This window comes from Macrobrachium nipponense, chromosome 7, assembly GCF_015104395.2.
Source record: "Macrobrachium nipponense isolate FS-2020 chromosome 7, ASM1510439v2, whole genome shotgun sequence".
NCBI lineage: Eukaryota > Metazoa > Arthropoda > Malacostraca > Decapoda > Palaemonidae > Macrobrachium > Macrobrachium nipponense.
Genome location: NC_061109.1, coordinates 4,478,149 through 4,488,148, shown reverse-complemented (window position 1 = coordinate 4,488,148; position 10,000 = coordinate 4,478,149).

The following is a 10,000-nucleotide window of genomic DNA, read 5'->3' as shown; positions in this document are numbered from 1 at the left end:
CTGGTTAGCAAGTCTTGTGGGGATCCAGGGAAATGATGAGGCTGGCAGCCTGGCTAAAAGAGCTCTCAGCTGCAGTACAGTGGGCATCAAGACGCAACCATCACTCACATAACTAAAGGAAATGGCACAAAGCTATGCCAGGAGGTGAAGTGCGATGGCACTATCTACGAACTGCCTAGTGGTCCATTGACGTTTGATTTGAACGATTTGGGATATGGTTAGTAAACTCACTTCATAGCATCTAGGTTATTGACTCTAGTACATTGACGTCATAAATTTTAAGTCCCATTGTGTCTCCATGCAGGTTACCCGAAAACAGTTATTTTACACAGGCTAAAAAGGCCCCCATACACTGAACGATTGTCTGAACGACTGTCTGCATCATTCGCAAAAACTCTGTGTATGGGCTTGTCTGAATGCAAAAGTGGGCGGAGCTTCGTGTCTGAACGATCTTCGCGGGAATCTGTCACGACCAGGTTGCTGGCTTTCTACTTAAGTCTCTCATACACAGATCGTTCAATGTACAGTTTGTCTGCCGATAGAACGCTATCGCTCGCGTCTCTTCTAGTGATGATGCCATGTCCTCTCGAGACAAAATCTTTGTTCAGACTGAAATCGGTGCGGAGATCGTTCATACTGTCTGAATAGTGTGTGTGGGTCGATAACGACAACTGTTCAGAGAGTCGTCCACACAATCATTCAGTGTATGGGGGCCTTAAGGTTGGGATATCTCTGCAGCTGACAACTGATTGGAAATGTAAATGAACCATGAAAGTGCTGTAAATCAGCCCTCATGCACTGCCCACTGTACTATCCAGAGACGCAGCCTGAACAGAGACTACCAAAAGCAACAGCAGTCCATAGCTTTCCAAGATGGACAAAGACGAAACGTGTCTTCCTCAGGGAGGATGGTAACTGGGACGTCGTGAAAATATTTTTTGATTGTGTGCCTTATAGTGTGTGTGTGTGTGTGTAGGTATATGTTCCTATCAGCACAACCCCTCTCCTCTCAAACAAAAACTTACTTCCTTTCCTTCTCAGTCTTTTGCTACTTGACTGGGACTCACTATTATAAACGTTTTTCTCCCAGTCATGGGTACCGTAAGCTTCAAAGGGGTTTCTTTCTTTCCTCTTCGTAAATTACTGTCAGAAAAGCAATTTTCTTTTTTTACAAATCAACCCGGTTGCTGGGTTTTAAAGCTATCACCTTCTTCTTCTTCTTCTTCTTCTTCTTCTTCTTCTTCTTCTTCTTCTTCTTCTTCTTCTTCTTCTTCTTCCTCTTATTATTATTAATATTAATGCAATGTTTTATCTAGAATCGAGCTCTAAAGCATATCACTATTACCCTCACATAATAGGAACTTTTGGACGAAAATATAGAAGAGGAGGAAGGAACAGGAGGGAAATAAAAAAAATGCATAAAAGAGCAGATCCAAGAATAAGCAAGTAAATAATAAGAGGAAGATCGTATATTCAAGGCCACCGAAAATAGATCTTACGGTGATCTCGGTACAATGATGTATGAGCTGCGGCCCTTGAAACTTCAACCACCGCCCGATGGTGGCCTGTCATATATCGTTGCCAGACGAGCTATTATGGCTAACTTCAACCTTAAATGAAATATAAACCACAGAGGGTAGATGGCTGCTATTTGGTATGTCTGATAATTGAAATGTGGATGATCCACATACCTATTTGCAGCTCTCTAGCCTCAGTAGTTTTTAAGGTCTGAGGGGCGACAGGAAAAAGTGTGGACGAACAGACAAAGAGGGGGAATGGTTTTTTTTTTTTAAATAGAAAATTAAAAACGATCCCACCACGGGTGAACTTGAGCTGGATCAAGACTACCTGGAAAAGAACATTAGGCGAAACCAACACTGGATGGTTTCCTGGATATATATCGGCCATTATAATTTCAGCCTCAATTTCTCAGGTTCTCAGAACTTCACTTGTGGCCTATTAAAGGTAATTTTATTCCCAGAACCCTTCTACAAACGGATTTTCACCGGGTCAGTTTGCCTTGAATAAGGCTGGTTGGGGACTTTATTCTTTGTTGGAGTTTTTAGGCAAATCTTTTCATTTCACTGAAAAATTTCTGTAATCAAATGCATCAAGAAATATAAACATATTAGTTTTTTTTTTTCTTTTATAGGGGATACTGGTAGTAACCAGTGATTACTAAACATTCCGAGTCATTCTCCTGTAGCATAATGTTTTGAATTTAATTTTGCTGTATTCTCATTCATTTCTATTGGTAACATTGTAAGATAAATAAATAAACACATTGTTGAAATATTTATTATTTAAAGGTAGCATATTCTGGCATTTGCAATATTGGTTCAAATTTTTATTTTAAAGCTTGAAAATATATCAGCGTGAAAATTTCCCGTCAATGGTATATATTCCTTAAGAGGATATTACTAAATATATCAACTCAGATGAAACTATATTAAAGGTACTGAGGTGTTTTGAATGGCTGAATGTATGATTGTGTTTTCATTACACACCCAACATCATTTAACCTGGATTTTCTTATTACTTTGAATCCTTTACCCTTTTCAAAAATATACGGTTGTCCATTCTTTGCAACTAACAACTAATTTAGGCAGCTCAGTATTCTTCGATTCTTAGTTTACTTAAGAACCTTTTCTGGGTAAATATATATAGTATACATATATATATATATATATATATATATATATATATATATAGATATATATATATATATATATATACTATATATATTGTATATATATATATATATATATATATATATAGATATATATATATATATATATATATATATATAGATATATATATATATATATAGTATATATATATATATATGTAAGAATTACATTATATATAAACCAGTGACCTGGGGTCATGGCATTAGGAGGGTTCTACGTGGACCAAAGCAGACCTTAGATTACGCTATGCACTGTCTGCAGTAGCCTGATCTAGCTCTAAGCTTTGTCAACATTTTTATGTTATGATAACTTTGCACAACAACTTCCATGGGAAGCGGTTGACCTGTTAACCTACGCCGGAAACTTGTAACTTCCGCAGCCGGCAGACTACGTATGTGTATATGAATTGCTGAGATAGCTAATGTTCCGCTATCGACGCGATGCTTTAGAATGGCAGTTCCACGCCAAGAATCAAACATATCGGTCGTCCGACCGAGCTGCATCTCCTAGTATGGAGTTACAGAATAAAGTTGTTAACTTGTTCAACTAGCCTGTTTGAATCATCCTCTAGACAAGAAAGAACCTCTCTACTAAGATCATCCAAGGAGATTGAGGAGAACCAAACATTACTTACGGATAACAGCCGTAAGGAAAAAACAAAAAGTCTATCGCCAAGCGATAAGACATTAGAAGTGGTGGCAAGCGAACAAACGAAGAACATAATTAACAAGACCCATATCAGCCGACCGAAGGTCTACAAGAACTAACTTCCACCTTCAACATCAAACGAAACAGAGGAAACGGGATCTTCAATCAACACAACAGTTTTATGAAGACGCAACTATGTCCTTCATCGAGAGGAATACAAGCATTTAACACTGACGTTTGAGCAACTGTTGTCACTATCTTCGAGAATCTACACCGACGAGAGCAGCATTGAACATCAACGGAAAGAAGAAAACAAACACAGGGAACATCACCCGTTCACGAGCAAGGACGCAGAGTGGACAGCTATACGCAGTAGTGCAAGGACGGAGGCTGTGACGTCATCAAGCTTGGCCTTCCCAGCGCATCGTGCACCGAGAGAAGACCGTGACGTCATCACGACTTCCGACGCGAGACGTGGACAGGAACTGTGACGTCATCCCATGTCAACAATCCTTCGCAAATAATAATCTGGAGCTAAGTACCATTTTTATCTATTCAGGTCTTTCCTCAGTGAAGTGTTGTTCATCAAGAGTCGATCGTCCAGTATTCTGGGGGTGAGTTGTTCGCCCATATTAATCTTCCTTCATTACAGAACCTATCTTCAACTACGAGGTTCTCGCCCGCAGATTAATTTTTTTTTCTTTTCTCGTTGTCATTAACCATTTCTTTGCAGGAATTTCTCCGTAATAATATTTTATCATATTATCTGTATTTTTGTATCTTTTGGGGGATTTTTCCTATTTATTATAACACACTTATACAGTACATTGCTTATGCGTTTACGTAGTGGTCGAGTGTACTCTTATAGATATTTTGATAGGATTGCAAGGAATAGAAGTGATAAGAAAAAAGTGAAAGCCGAAATGGCACCACTCCGGCTGGCAACAACCCCAACGTGGTGACTCTCGTTAGCGCGAGGTCAGCGATAGTCCCTTTTCAAGTCGGGTCAATGGGTTCCTGCCTCAAAATGTTGAGGCATGGATCTCATCTGTAGACGCTCATTTAAATGCAAAAGCATCACAGACCCAGCAGTACAATTACAGGAGGCCAAGAGCTTCGTGGACTTTGCGAAAGGCGACGCAAGTGCGTATCTAAGGGGGGGTTTCTTTCCAAGAAGCGCTTACATGGGACGAGTTCAAAAATAGGTTAACGTGCCGTGTATGGGGGTGAAGAGGCTTTAGATGTAGTATTGGCTTTGAGAAATATCCTTAACCAAGCCTCCATGACTCAGCTCAATGTTGTCGAGCGGGCGGCGCTAATTGCCGACCGGCTAAATGAATATCAGGATCGTTTATGTACTCCGGGTGGGTTGCGGGTGCTAAAATCAAAGTGAAAGATTTTATCCGTTTGATCTACCTTACGTCTATCACTGTAATGTTGCCTGAAGCGTTAGTACGGTGTTTTGATAAAAAATTGCAGCCCGACAGTACGGAATTAGATGTGTATAAACAAATCAAAAACACATGTCTAAATGTACCGACCTAGATCCTTCGCTCATTCAAGTTTTTGCAAAAATGAGAACAAGCCACAACAAGTAAATGTGGTACATAATAATAATCAAGTTGCAGGGATGGTTTGTTATAACTGTAAACGACCAGGTCACATGATTTCAGACTGTCGGACGCGTTTTTGTTCAATACACAATAGTTCAACTCATTCATATAACCGTTGCTACTCGAGGAATCAACAGCCAAACGCTACAAACGCAACCAGTTTGCTAGTGCAAATAAAAAGAAGGGTCCTCAGTACTATAGAAGAAACAACCAAACGGAAATTCTGCACAACAGCAGAAACAAACAAATCGTGCTTCAGGTACCTCTGTTCCTGGGCCGTCTAGCCAGAACTCGCAAGGGCAAGCGAATTTTCAGGGTGTGATAAACAAAACAAATACCACGTAGTTCACTCCAAGGGGGGAGAGGGCGATGTTGGGTCATCAATATCAACATCTTTTGTATCAAATAATCAGTTTAATCATTTATCAGATCATTGTGAGACAATTGATTTTCCTATGAAACACACGGCCGAATCAAAAAAATCTGTGCAGGTTCCCGTAGATTTGCAACAAATTCATGCAATTATTAGTCAAAACGAGTTGCGACCAACCTTACATGCAGTAAATTTGGACCATAAGTCATTCACTTTGTTCTTTTGATTCTGGTAGTCCACGTAATATAATGGATTTAAGGACTCATCATTTACTCTTTTCAAATTTCCCACCCTATAGAAAAGTCGAATAAGGCTCTCAGGCATTGGGAATAATGAATTAAATGTTGTGGGCGTAACTCATGTACAGTACAAGGTCGGTAGCGCACGTTTGCTGATACCTTTGTCGTTGTACAAAACATTAATATGTATCCCGCAGTAATTATCGGATACCCGTCTATGGGCACTCAAAATATTATCTTAGCACCTGCAAAACACGGCGTGTATATCAAAGGGAAATTCTATAGGTCTTCTAACACCTAAAACTCTGTTTTAGATATAAAGAGACAGACAGAGTTGTCACTTACATTACGGAACCAATCACCTGTCTCATGAACCAAGAAATAATACAGGCAACCCAACAGAACTCTCGCTCACCCTTTACCAACCATAATTCAGCTTGTCACGCAAACTCTCGAACCTAACGTAACTTCAAATATATTAGCGTGTAAAAAGAACCTTGCCAGGATCTGAAACATTAATCCTTTCCGAAACTCTGAAAACACACGGATTATCCGTCACACAAGCCGTTTATACAGTCGGCTCACAACAGCAATGTAATATCGAAGTCTGTAATCATTTGAATACCACTTTAGTAATCCACAAAAATCAACATATCTTGGATGCCGAAGTTTATAAACATCGCATTCTTACCGTAGCTGAGATAAATCACGCTCAATCAGTCGCGGATGAAACCCTTTTGCAATCTATAAAGAACAAAATCAATAAGATATTCAAGAAGAAGAAATTCAGCAGAAATTTTTGAATCTGTTAACTAAATATCATGATGTGTTTTCCACTACGGATGGAACCTTAGGAAAAACGGATGTCATCGAGCATCAAATCAGGCTCAAGGACAAACAGAAGTAATCTATGTACCTTCGTACCGACTTCCTATGAAATTTCAGAATGAGATAACAGAGGAAGTAGGTAAAATGTTAAAGGAAGGAGTCATTAGGAAATCAAACAGCCCTTATAATTTTCCGTTAATAGTAGTACCGAAAAAAGATCGAACTTGGCGATATGCGTAGATTTTCGTCGTTTAAACGAAGAAACAATCCTGACAGATTCCCATACCATGTACCGATGATATCCTATCTTTACTAGGCCAGAATAAATATTTCACAAGCCTAGACTTACTAAAGGATTTCATCAGATTCCGATGGAACAAGAAAGTATCCCATACACTGCCTTCAGCACAGCCAGGGGACATTATGAATTTTTGCGTATGCCTTTTGGTTTACGTTGTGCTCCTATAACTTTTACTCGTATGATAAACGTCGTGTTTGGAGACTTGTTGGGAGATATCCTACATGCCTACATGGATGACTTAGTAATCTTTTCCAACACATTAGAAGAGCATTTACGTAAATTGGAGTTAGTGTTTAACAAAGGTTAAGGCAGCATAATTTTAAGGGTAAAGATAAGCAAGTGTGAATTTTTTTAAAACAGAACTAGTCTATCTAGGTTTCACGGTTTCTAGTGAAGGTCTTAAAGTCGTCCACGATAAGGTGTCGGCTATCCGTAACTTTCCGATACCTATTAACGTCAAGGGAATACAGCAATTTTTGGGGTGCAGCGGATACTATCGCCGCTTTTTATCCGCAATTACTCAATCATAGCCGCTCCCCTAACCGATCTTATAAAAAAGGGCGTCAGATTTCGTATGGTCTGAAATTCATCAACAGGCGTTCGATAAATTGAAAGATGAACTGTGTAGTTCTCCTATCTTGAAATTTCCTGACTTCAATAAGGAATTTTTCATAGCAACAGACGCCTCAGACCTAGGAAGTAGGTGGGTATTGCTTCAACAATATGATAGACAGTTTTTTCCCTATAGCTTTTTATTTTTTCATTCGTAACTGAGACTTCCGAAAGTAAATATGCAGTAATAGACAAGGAAGGGCTCGCTATTGTTGAATTCATTCACTCGTGCACTTTAAATTCATAATTTTACGGTTATCCCGTCAAGGGTTCTCACTGATCATAAGCCCCTACCGACTTCTTTAAAGCTTTCAGTCACAGCCCCAAGCGAACTCGGTGGCACATGATCATTCAGGACTTTGGCGGGCGAGGATCGGTATTTACCTGGGAAAGCAATATCATTGCTGACGCATTATCACGCAACCCCTCTTCATCTTGTACCGAGCCATTAGCTGAATTAATAGATATCTCAACCTCCATGCCCGTGTTAAAACTATATCCGGAACAGGAAGATCTGGGCTGGATGTGCTGAACTATTACAGACGGAACAAAGAAAAGATCCGCAAATAGAAAAAATCATCATTGCGTTAAACGGAATCCGAAGGAAAAAGAATACCTAAAGTATAAGCAGCAGAATTATATCCTACAGGAAAATATCCTGTGTAGATCCGTGACGAGGAAAACCCGCACACACCGCAGTTGAATAACAACCAGGTGGTGGTGCCTATCTCACTCATACCCACTGTCTTAAAGTGGTTTGCATGAAAATCCACTGCACGGACACCCCGGGTTACACCTTGATGTCACAGAAAGCCAAATCCTTATTTTATTGGCATACGATGCTTAGAGATATAAAAAAGCACATAGCAAATTGTCGCACTTGTCAAGAATACAAAGGGCACACGAAGACACCTGTCCAGCCTAGGGGCTTACCCCGTGCCAAATCAACCCTTTGAAAGAGTACATTTAGATTTATTAACAGGATTTTACGAGTCAGACAGAGGAAATAAGCAAACCTCTAGTAATTATAGACGCTTTGACTCGATAATACAGAACTTATAGCGCTTAAAACAAAAAACCGCGGTCGAGTGCGCTAGGAAGTTTTACGAGTGCTACATTTGTAAACATGGAATTCCACACATCATTATCTCAGACTCGGGCGGGGAGTTCAATAATCATTTCCTTAACTCCTTGTGCGAATTCCTTAGTATAAAGAAAGTCAATACCATGATCTATCACCCAGAGTCTAATGGGCTAGTGGAAAGGGCAAATCGTAAGGTTTTAAACATTTTAAGGGTCACCTTAGGGAGCAGAATCCCAACTGGGACATTGCCATACCTGCGGTACTAAGCACACTTAATCACTCGTATCACGTGTCTATTAAAATGACACCGCACGAGGCACTGTACGGTATCCCGCCCGAACGCCTTTTCACATCTTAAAGCCTACAACTAATTTATCAAATCCTCTAAGGATGTTATGATGCAAGCATAAGTCGATATAATATAATTCGTAAGAATTTAGAAGAAGCACAGATATAATGAAAAAAAAATCATGATAAAATAGCTAAGCCAACTAGAACATATGCCGTGGGCGATCAGGTATAACATACAAGTATACGTGCGTAAAGGTTTAAATTATAAACTGACACCTAAGTTTGAAGGCCCGTTTAACATTTTAGAAAATTTAACGGCCAATAGAGTTAGGGTTCAAAATGTATCCAAACCCACTGATGTGAGAATAGTTCCCATTGGCACATATCAGAATCTAAAGAAAGGTAGATGGAGTGAGGGAAAAAATGGTTGTATTTATGAAACTTGTATAATAATTTATATATATATATCTATTAATCATATTGTATGTTAAAAACCTAATCTTTTACGCGAGTTATTACATCTGTTTTACTCATTGCAGGTTTTCAAAAATGAATCTGTTATTGTTAGGAGTGATATTGTGTATTCAGACATCTTTGTTGTATGGAAAGAGCGCTAGGACTAAAGACATAGAATTTAATCATGGCTCGATTATCGAGATCGATGATGTATTCATCGTGTCAGTAATATTATTATCGAAGTAGATATGCATGCTATTTTCTTACCTGAAGATGACGTCCTTAACTTAAAGAATGACCTGATGAGGTTTGGTATTTCCCTTAAGGAAATGCATGAACGTAATTTTCATGCTAACTCAGAGATTTCACTAGCTCAAACAACAAGCGTCGCAGAAATGTTGTCTTATGACATACAAAATAAAACCGCCGAGGCAGAAGAACTCGCTCGTGACCTGCTGATGTGGTCTGTGCGGCACAATACTCTTGAACGCCGCAACCCGCGTTATTCTAGCTGGACTAAACATCTTAGGATCAGTTGCGAATCTAGGCTTAGGAATCTCAAATCGCCTCAAGATAAATAAAAATCAAATAAAAGAATTGAGTTTTTGCAACACAAAACGGAACTGGCCTTATCAGAACTTCGCAGCCAGTTATCTTCGATCAATCAAATAATGAATATCGTTAATGAACATTCAAATAATATCGATCAGGTCATGGAAGTTCAACATTTGCTGGCTACTTTAGCTTACTATAGTTCGAAAATAGATCAGATCCGTGTGAAAATATCACATTTTATTTGAAAAGTCAAAAAATTACGTAGAAGCAATTACGTTAGCAACAAAGGGTGTGTTATCTCCTCACCTCA